General features: G+C 47.7%; 1 long non-coding RNA gene across 2 annotated transcripts; it reads right to left on the bottom strand.

The window, feature by feature from the left end:
• Positions 1-301: 301 nt before the first annotated feature.
• On the bottom strand, positions 302-10,523 carry LOC102554222 (uncharacterized). 2 transcript variants are annotated; one of them, XR_015629465.1, is made up of 5 exons: positions 10,402-10,523; positions 10,081-10,154; positions 8,347-8,515; positions 3,928-4,013; positions 302-779 (listed from the first exon to the last, which is right to left on the bottom strand). It is a non-coding gene; the product is annotated as an uncharacterized LOC102554222 (long non-coding RNA). The 2 variants fall into 2 exon arrangements; XR_015629466.1 differs by lacking the exon at positions 3,928-4,013 and having other exon boundaries at positions 333-779; positions 10,402-10,512.
• Positions 10,524-10,643: the final 120 nt, after the last annotated feature.

The following is a 10,643-nucleotide window of genomic DNA, read 5'->3' as shown; positions in this document are numbered from 1 at the left end:
TGTGTATGTGTGTAGAGTACAAGCTGGCATGTGGGCATCTTCTATTGTTCTTTACCCTTGTTTATTGATACAGGGTTCTCTTGTTGAACTTGGAGCTTGGGTACCACCATGCCTGGCTTTCCCCCAACCCCCAAGACAGAGTCTATGTAGCCCTGGCTGTCCTGGAAGGTGATAGGCAGACCGGGCTGACATCAAACTATCAGAGATGCACCTGCCTCATACCCAGCGTGTGCTCCCATACCCAGCATGCTTAGTTTTGATGAGGGCATCAGAGACCAAAACTCAAGTCTTTATATATTTATTTATTTATTTATTTATTTATTTTATTTATTAAGATTTATTTGTTATGTATACAGCGTTCCACCTGCATGTATGCGTGCAGGCCAGAAGAGGGCACCAGATCTCATTATAGATGGTTGTGAGCCACCATGTGGTTGCTGGGAATTGAACTCATGACCTCTGGAAGAGCAGACAGTGCTCTTAACCTCTGAGCCATTTCTCCATTTTTTTTAAAGACTTATTTATTTATTATATATGAGTGCATTGTAGCTGTCTTCAGACACACCAGATGAAAGCATCAGATCTCATTACAGATGGTTGTGAGCCACCATGTGGTTGCTGGGGTTTGAACTTGGGACCTCTGGAAGAGCAGTCAGTGTTCTTAACCACTGAGCCATCTCTCCAGTCCAACTCAAGTCTTTATGCTTGCATGGCAAACAATCGGTGATACTGGCATCTCCCCAGCTCCCAGTAATACTTTGTTCAGGATTTTTCATTGTCTGCAGGGGAAGGGAAATCAAGATTAATTCAATCCTTGGAGCTGGCAGAATGTGAAAGCACAGCCTTGACATTTAACTAAGCCCCTCAGGGTGTTTTAGGAGGTGATGCCTGTTGGGGTCCAGGCTTTCTTCACAAACCACACGAACACCGATCTCAGTCAGACAAGGATGGTTTATTGAACTCACCCCCTAAGACTGTGATCCGTCAGGAACACAGTTTGGACTCGGAAGCTGTGACAACGAACACTGTCTAGGGTCAGTAATATAGGAAAAAACATAAGGAGCTCATAAGCAGATATGGGGTGGGAGCTGCTGCAGGGTAGTTGGCCTCCCAAGTTTTGGTACTAGTTTAGAAATAACCGTTCAAGGTGATCTCTATTTTGCTTGGTTCTGAGTGAAGGCTACTTGTAGTGGGTTTGGCCAATTGCCACTTGTATTCTAATGTTAATTTGGGTCCCCAAAACGGATGACACAAGTATATGTGCATAGCTTCTAAGAGCCTGCCCCCAGTTGGCTCTGATTGGTAAATTAGAATACCAACAGCCAATAGCTGGGAAGGACAGATGAGGGGGAGTTTGGATTCCCCCTCCCCAAACCCTCATCCCCAGCAGTGATCTGAAGGAGCGAGAGAAGGAGATTTGTTATGACAAGAGAATGTGGAGGAGAGGAGGGATGCCAGGCCTGAGAAGAGTGCAGGCCAGCAAGGCATGGCCACAGCATCTGAAGGAACTGAGAGAACGCAGCCCAGTTAGGCAGACCTCTGGGTCTACAGCAGCCAAGATAGAATATAAATTTAGGAAGTAACAACTTGAGATTATTGGCAGGAGGTGGATTAACCGCAGGGAGATTAGGCAGTGACCCAGCTACTGAGCTGTTTAAGGCATATTAAAATGTAAAGGGAACACAAAGCATTGAGGCGGGTAACAAACCTGACGTCGAGATTTATAAATAAATAAATAATTGACAGCCATGGTTGGGGAATTTCCAATAACAATAACAACAATAAGTCTCAGAACATTACTGGGTATGCGGGCAGCATGACCCTGCTCTGAGTCATGTTATTTTTCTGTGTCAATGACTGGCAGGCCTGGGACAAAATGGCTACAGCTATGCTAGGAGCACAGGCCTCAAACCAAGTTTGGCCTGGGGACAATGTTGGTTCACAGGGAGAGCTGAACTGCTTTGCACTAGGAGCAGAGATGTGAGGTGAAGAGATTGGAATTGACTCCAAGAGAGGAAAAGAAGAGGTAGGGGTGGAGGAAGATGATAGCTCATAAAGAATAAAGGGTGAGGGCTGGAGAGATGGGTCAGTGGGTAAGAGCACTGGTTGCTCTTCCAGAGGCCCTGAGTTCAATTCCCAGCAACCACTGGGTGGTTCTCAGCTGTCTGTAACTCCAGTTTAAGGGGATCCAATGACTTAAGACTTCCTCAGGCACCAGACATGCCCCAGAATCCATGCAGGGAAAACGCATATATATATATATATATATATATATGTGTGTATGTATGTATGTATGTATAATAAAAATAATTCTTAAAAAGTACTAACAGTAAGGAATCTTGGTGTAGGAAATGCTGGTTTATTATTGGTTAATATACTATTTAACTTTGTTCTCTTTGCTAAACTGAACTGTAAGGCCTCCCTTCATGGCTCATTCACCGTGTGACCCCAATATCCAAGACAGGGTACTTATAAGAAAAAAGGATTGTTTAGCTCACAGATGAGAGGTTTTGAGATCTGCTGTCAGTATCACCTGGCTCTGGCAAGGACCGTTAGGCTACACCACAAGGTAACAATGTCGTTATGGTGGACGTGTGAGCTAAAGAGGAAATCTCAAAAAAGAGTACCTGAGGGATTTTGGGGATGAGCTTTCAAGACAGGGTTTCTCTGTGTAGCCTTGGCTACCCTGGAATTCACTCACTAGACCAGGCTGGCCTTGAACTCACAGAAATCTGCCTCCCAAGTGCTTGGGATTAGAGGAGTGTACTACCACCACCCAGCTGAGATTGGTCTTTAAAAACCAAAACAAGAAACCAAAACAAAAACAAAAAAGGTGCTGTGAAGGTTTAACTATGAGATGTCTCCCCATGTTTAGTTGAAAACTTGGCCCCAACTCCTGGTGCTACCTTAGGAGGCTATGGAATCTTCAGGAGGCGTACCTAGGAGAGAAGGGCCTGCTTCCTGCCTCGCTCTCTGCTGATTCCTCACGATGTGAACAGACTCCGACATTATGCACATCCTGCAGCTATGGAAAGAGCTGTTCTACCTCGCACTTCCACTGAAATCACGAGGCAGGATAACCTTCTCTGAGTTCGCATGGCTTCTGTCAAGTATTTCACTGGTGCATTGCAAAACTCGATGTTAGTCTTGTTCCCTCAGGGACTTCCAGGTGCCCCACATCAATCCCTTCCAAGAGTGGCACCCAATGAGCTCTTTTGAAAAAGATGTGTTTCTTTTACGTAATGGGTACGTATGAGTTCCAGCGTGAGTTTTTGTGTACCACGTGCATGCTATGCCCTTGGAGACCAGAGGGACCAATGTTCCCTAGGACTAGAGTTACGGGTGTTTGTAAGCCACTTCCTGCCAGTGCTAGGAACCTAACCTGGGTCGTCTGCAAGAGAAGCACACACTCCTCAGTGCTGAGACACCTCAGCAGGCCACAAGGCTTTACCTCTTAAAGGTTCCACTGCCTCCTAACGCCACACCAGGGACCAAGCTTCCAGCTCACAAATCTTTGGGGGATAATCCAGATCCAAACCATGACAATGGCTGTTTGCAAATGCCTGTCTAGGTGAACTTGAGCAAAACCCAGGACAAACAGCCTTCCCAGGGTCCTCGCTGGGGAGCACCATGCTGCAGAGAAGAAAATATTCATGGGAAAGGGAATGGGAGAGAGGATAATTCCGAAGAAGGAAGGATCAGGGTGAGGAGAAGCACTCATGGGCCTCTCCTACTTGCAATCCTTGGAGGCTCTGAGCAATAGGCAGTGGCTGTCCCTATGAGCTGGAAAACAAGACTGATGTCTTTTTAATTTTTAAATTTATTTGTTTGGTGTGTGTGTGTGCATGTGTGCATGTGTGTGCGTGTGTGTGTGTGTGTGTGTGTGTGTGTGTGTGTGTGTGTGTGTGTGTTGAGACGTGGTCTTACTTTGTAGAACAGTCTGCTCTCAAAACTCACGACAACCCTCCTTGTCCGGGCCCACGCCTCCATGGTACTGAGAACCGGGTGTAGGCCTGCACGAGGTTTAAGAAAAAACACATACTTTGGTCATTTGTGTTATGTGAATGCCAAATCTTTTACTGAGATTCACCAAATATATACCCCAAGTTCACAGGGTGGAGAAATCCAGGAAGCACAGTGGAAAAAAAAGGCTTTCAAAGAAAGAAGAACAAAAAACAGGAACCAATTTAACAATGTTACTGCCCAGGTGTACCACCCAGTGCAAACAGAAAGGTCGGGGTGTTCCTTTGTAAGGAACAAAAGGCTTCCATATGCATCAGCAGGGTTCAAACACTGACAGGGCCCAGAAGGTTCCGCGTCACCTCCTCCTTCAACATCCTGAATGCTGGGATTATAGGCATGACCCTCTCTGTCTGGCCTCTGCCAGGTTCTTGCTTGGTTTGTGGGTTGTTTTTTTTTTTTTTTGAAACAGAGTCTCGTTATGTTGCCCTGGCTCTCCTGAACTCCCTCTGTAGCCCAGGCTGGACTTGAACTCAGAGATCTGTCTGCCTCTGCCTCCCAAGTGCTAGGATTAAAGGCGTGTGCTGCTGGGTTGGGGATTTAGCTCAGTGGTAGAGCGCTTGCCTAGGAAGTGCAAGGCCCTGGGTTCAGTCCCCAGCTCCGAAAAAAAGAACCAAAAAAAAAAAAAAAAAGGCATGTGCTGCTGCAGAGAGAGAAAGAGAGACAGAGACAGACAGAGAGACAGAGACACAGAGACAGACAGACAGAGAGACAGCGACAGTGAGAGACAGAGAGACAGACAGAGAGAGACAGAGACAGAGAAAGTGAGAAGCCTATTTTCCAGGGGATGTTTGAAATCCTAACTCTGCTCTGGTGGGCACAGCGTCTAAGGATTCATGGCTGAGGAATGGAGCTAACAGCTAACAAGAGGCCTGACAATGGGCAAACTCCAGCAGGCCTTATGGTTCACAGTGCAGGGGAAGCATGGAAAGTTCTAGAAGGCTGGAGCAGAAGGCGGAGGTAGTAGTCTGGTACTTCTGAGACGGTGCAGCTCTCATTGCTACCTAGATCGATTGCCTTCAACTCATCCGTTTTACATCTGTCCTACCCCTAAACTTTAACCGCCTGTCTTAGTTATTGATCCAGTGCTGTGAAGAGACACCATGACCAAAGTAACTTTTAGAATAAAGCATTTAGTTGGGGACTTGTTACAGTGACAGAGGGTGGGGAACATGGCCACAAGCAGGCAGACAGGCATGGTGCTGGAGCCGTAGCTGAGAGTTCACGGTTTTGTTTTGTTTTGTTTTCTGAGGTAGGACTTCTGTTTGTATCCTTGGCTGTCTGGCAACTCGCTGTAGCTCTGTAGCCCACCCCTAATGACACACCCACCTTAGCATGGTCACATCTCCTAATCCCGCTGTTTGCTGTTCTACCAACTAGAGACCAAGAATTCAAATGTGTGACTCTATGAGGAACAATCTTATTCAAACCATCAAACGTGCAGCACCAGGGTGGTTGGAAAGGCTATGTTAAAAGATGTATTCTTTTATTTTACATATATGAATGTTTTGCTTGCATGCATGTCTGTGGACTATATGGACCCAGGGAGGCCAGAAGAGGGTGTTGGATATCCTGCAACTGGAGTTACAGATGGTAGTGAGCCACCATAGGGACCTAACCTCGGTCCTCTGCACCGCTGGGCCGGTCTCAAGCCCTATGCCAGTCAGCATGCTTTGGCCTCCCCAACCTGGTCCCATTGCCACTAACAGCCAACTGGTACATGCCTGAGGACATTTGGTATTGACTTGGAGGGCTCAGTGGAAACTCCCCCGCCCCCCAGAGTTGTTAGAATGCCCATGAACAAGCCGAGTTGGTGACTGAGACCCTAGGAACCTTTGGGGCCCTGGTGACAAGACATTTTCCCTTCTGAGTATCAGGCTCACAGTCCCTCTCCTCGCCACCAGGGGGCAGTGCTGACCAAGTTTTCATGAAGGTTCCTCTGCTCATTCAGAAGAGTTTCAGGCTGGAAGGGAAGTAAGCCAATGTAGGCTCACGTTACTTGTCCTTTGAGAATCCAAGTGGTGGTGCTTTCTGGCTGTGCTCACAGCTACCTAACAACCAAACCAGTTCTTCAAGGTACTTCTCCAGTCCAACACTTCTAGAGAGGCCCAATCCTGGCTTTTGCATTAGAATGGCTGTACCTAAACTTTGTGTGGTTAGAAGTGCATGCGGATGTGTGTGTGTGTGTGTGTGTGTGTGTGTGTGTGTGTGTTTAGCAGCATGCACATGGAGGCATGAGTGTGTGCGTGTGTGTTTAGCAGCATGCACATGGAGGCATGAGTGTGTGTGTGTGTGTGTGTGTGTGTGTGTGTGTGTGTGTGGTGTTATGGTTCTTCCCTGACATTTACTTCACAGTCTTGAGGCAATAAACAGTGGTCCCTTGGTATCCATAGAGACTACTTCTAGGTCCCCCTCAGGTATCAAAACCAATGATGCTCAACAATGAGCATCACTTACAACTTTTTCTTTTTGAAACAAAATCTCCTGTAGCCCAGGTTGGCCTCAGATTGGTATGTAGCTCATGATGCCCTTGGCTTCTGAGCCTCCTGTGTCCACTTCCCGGGGGCTAGGGTGACAGATTCATACTGCCATGCCTGATTTATGCACTGCTAAGGGTAGAACCTAGGGGCTTTGTGCATGCTGGCCAAACACTTTACCAACTGAGCCGTAACCCTAGCCCTAGTTCTTAAATTTAACCTATGTAAATGTTCAACCTATGTAAGTTAATATTCAACCTATGTGTATATCCAGGGGGAGAAGGGTAAACTATAAACCATCCTTCCTTCCTTCTTTTTTGGACAGGGTCTCACATATCCCAAGCTGATCTCAAACTCAATTTTTAAAACTCAGTCTATGTGTATGTGTATGTGTATGTGTATGTGTATGTGTATGTGTATGTGTATGTGTATGTGTATGTGTATGTGTATGGGCGTGTGGGTCAGGGGATTTGGAATCGGTTCTCTCCTTCTACCCTTGTGGGTTCCAGAGATCACACTCAGGTTGCCAGGGCTCTGTGGCAAGCAAGTCCCTTCACCCATTGAGTCATCTTCCCGGAACTGTTTGTGCTTCTTGTGCCTCAGTCTCCTCTTCTGTGGAATGGGAGAGGTTACAGATAGACCCTTTCTGAGGACTGTTGGGTTAGTACAGTATTGGGTTTATAACAACGATGTCTAGGGGAATAGTCTCTGTCCTTTCCCTCACAAGGGTAATGACTAGGACCCTTGGTACATGCGACAGACTGACAGAGGAGGCGCACACATTTTTGACTACTGTACGTTCACAGTACAAAGCAATGGCTTCCTCATGCCATCGACACACACACATGTAATGTGCTTTGGTCATGTTTAACCCCCACTGCCTTCTGTTTCTTTCCCTCATGGATCCCCTTCCTCTTTCCAAAGAGTGCCTTCTAGCTGAGCATAGTGGCTCACACCTGTGACCCCAGAACTTTGGAGACCAAGGCAGGGGGATTGCCTTGAGTTCCAAACCAGCTTGAGATAAACAGTGAAATCTGTCTCAAGACAATGAAGCATCCACAGAGTCCCTTGGACTGTCTTCCTTCCTTCCTCCCCCACTACCAGGGATTGAACCTGGACCTGGTGCGTGTTGGGTAAGCACTCTATCGCTGATACATCTCCTGGCAGCCTTACTCTCCTAAATTTGCATTAGTGATGTTTGTCTTTCTGAGTCCGACTTGTTTCATTTCACATGACTATCCCTAACTCTGACCATTTCCCTGCAAATGACATAACTCTACTCTTTATGACTGGCTGAAGCTGCATTTCGTGCGCGCGCGCGCGCGCGCGCGCACACACACACACACACACACACACACACACACACACATACACACACACACACAGATTTCCTTTATCTGCTGCTGTGCACCTTGGCTGACTGCACAGCTCGCCCGGTGTGGAGTCCCCAGGGCCCTCTGGTGTAGAGTGCATTCACTTAGGACGGATGTAAGCTTCATGATACCCAGAGCCTTCCAGAAATAAAAACTCAGATCGGGGAGCGGCAAACAAGGATCCATCCCAAGTGGAAGGTTCTTGGTAGTTACTGTCTGCTAAGGGAGGGGGAGTCATCTTTGAAAAAGTTGCCTGTGAGGCATTCAGTAACCATGCACACATGCATGTGTCTGCAGGCAAGCGTAACTAAACTCAGTGGGCCATAAAAACAAACAAACAAACAAACAAACAAACAAACAGGAATGAAAGTTGGAGCGGGATCTCTAAGGGAGAAGAATGAGTCCAGATAGGGTAGGAGGGGACAGGAGGAGCAGGGTTGTTATGGAGATAAGGTTTGATGGTTCAGAGCACTTACTGATCCTCCAGACGACCTGAATCGTCGGGGCTCACAACTGCCTGTATGACCAGCTCCAGGACGATCTGCAGCTTCTGGCTTCCAAGGACTGCCACACTTAGGGGCACAAAGCTCCATACAGACACATACAATGTACATGAGTAGGACTCCCACACTCAGAGGTACATAGCTATATACAGACACAAACAACATACATGAGTAGGACTCCCACACTCAGGGGCACATAGCTACATACAGACACACACAACATACATGAGTAGGACTCCCACACTCAGGGGCACATAGCTACATACAGACACACCAATATACATAATTAAAATAATAAGAATAAAAATTTAAGATTGAAAAACCACACTATATACATGTATGAGATTGTCAAAGAATAAAACTTTAAAAAAAAGTCAAAGAAGGAGAATGCTACTGGTCTGGGGATATAGCTAAGCTGCTAAGGTGTTTGCCTGGCAGTCATGAAACTCATGCGTGTGTGCGTGTCATGATTTGCTTTTGTGGGTGTGGACACACACATGCTATGACACATGTGTGACGGTCAGAGGGCAGCTGTCAGTCTTCTCCATCTACCATGTGGGTCCCTGGGTCAGGCTTAGCAGCAGGTAAGAGTCATCTCACCATCACTGAAGGGTGGAGGCAGGAGGATTGGGGGTTTAAGGTTGTGGCAAGGCTGGGCTATCTGGGACCTTGTTTCAAAAATGGAGTGGAAGGGCCAGAGAAATGGGAGGTCTGTGTGTCTGTAGGACGGTCTGAAGTTGAGCCCACGAGTCACTGTAAATCCTATTATAGAGAGGACACTGGAGCAAAGGTGAGTGTGAACACATGGTGATGAGCAGGGCGGGGCCTAGAAGGAGCAATCTGTTCCGGTTCTACCCAGCCCTGATGTCTGTGGTAAGCACAGCGTGAGGAGCTCAGGGCTGGTTTCGTGGGAGAAAGGTGAGGGTAAAGACCTCCCTGTCTCTGCTTCCTCCCAGATGTAGGAAGCCTGTCTAGAGTGGCACATCCTGAGCCCCATCAGTGGGGTAGTTAATGCACGTGGACGTGGGTGTCTCTGGACTTGCCTTTTCCATCCGCTGGCTGCTGGACTGACCAGGCTACAGGTCCTGTCCGGGGACCACACCACCTGCCTGCTGGTTTGCAGCTAGCCCAGTAATTTTCTATAAAGGAGAAAGCTGCAGAGCAGGCACCCACATTCCTCTATGGGGGGGGCGGAGCATGGATAATCAAGGATTTCTTGGCTCCAGCCCTGGGTGGCCACTCAAGGCAGCCAGTGCTGCAGGTAAAGCCCAGCGAAGAAGGAGCCTCCAGAACTGTCCAGAGACCTGCCAGGAACCTGAGCCTCTTAGATTGAGTCAGCCAGGGCACTGGCCAACTGCAGCCTTTAAGAGCCACAGGTCTCCGGGGTTGGGGATTTAGCTCAGTGGTAGAGCGCTTGCCTAGCAAGTGCAAGGCCCTGGGTTCGGTCTCCAGCTCCAGAAAAAAAAAAAAAAAAAAAAAGAAAGAAAAAAAAAAAGAAAAAAAAAAAAAGAAAAAAGAAAAAACAAAGAGCCACAGGTCTCTGGCCCAAGTGGCTGGGACAGGCTCTGGAGCAGCTACCTGTGGCCTTGGCAGGAGTTATATACTCTGCAGAGACAAAGGGCACCCAGTAAGGGTGTGGCCGGAAAGAGAAAGTCCAGGGGTCACAGCAACGTCTGAGGTAACCAGGGCTACGCAGATGACACCCACCTTCCTCTGGCCACTTCTTCTCACTTAGGCACGGCATGCTGGCTGGAAGAGGTCCTCAGAGCAGAACATCAGACCTGAAGAAGAGGAAGAGATCTGCATAAGGTAGCACAGCCGGAACAACCTGGGTTTCTAACCCTCTATTTCCTTCCTCAGTCAACCCCCAAGTCCTGTCTAGCACATTTCCAGGTACCCGAGGGACCTGTCTAGGTTTTTTGTTTTTGTTTTTGTTTTTTTTTTTTCTTTTTTGTAAACCTCTAAATCAACCTTGCCACTGGGCAGGCTCAACTTCATAGATCCTAGGGTTTAGCTCAGTTAACCTACTTCAGCAGTGCTGTGCGCCTACTGTATGTCGGGTTGGTCTCCATGCCGGCTGCATATCAGAGTTCCTGCATGCTCTTTGAAACTCTTGATGCCCAGATCTCACCCCAAGCTGGGGCCACCACAGTCTTTGTAGGGGAGGGTGGAGTGGGGGGGGCGGGGCACGGGTGTTTACTAACATGTGATTATAATTCACAGACAAGGGCTGATTAGAAGTCGAACCGAAAGAACCGTCAGCTGTGGCC

This window comes from Rattus norvegicus, chromosome 9 (assembly GCF_021556685.1).
Source record: "Rattus norvegicus strain SHRSP/BbbUtx chromosome 9, alternate assembly SHRSP_T2T, whole genome shotgun sequence".
NCBI lineage: Eukaryota > Metazoa > Chordata > Mammalia > Rodentia > Muridae > Rattus > Rattus norvegicus.
The sequence above is the reverse complement of the archived record's forward strand: the minus strand, read 5'-3'. Positions and strand labels throughout refer to the sequence as shown.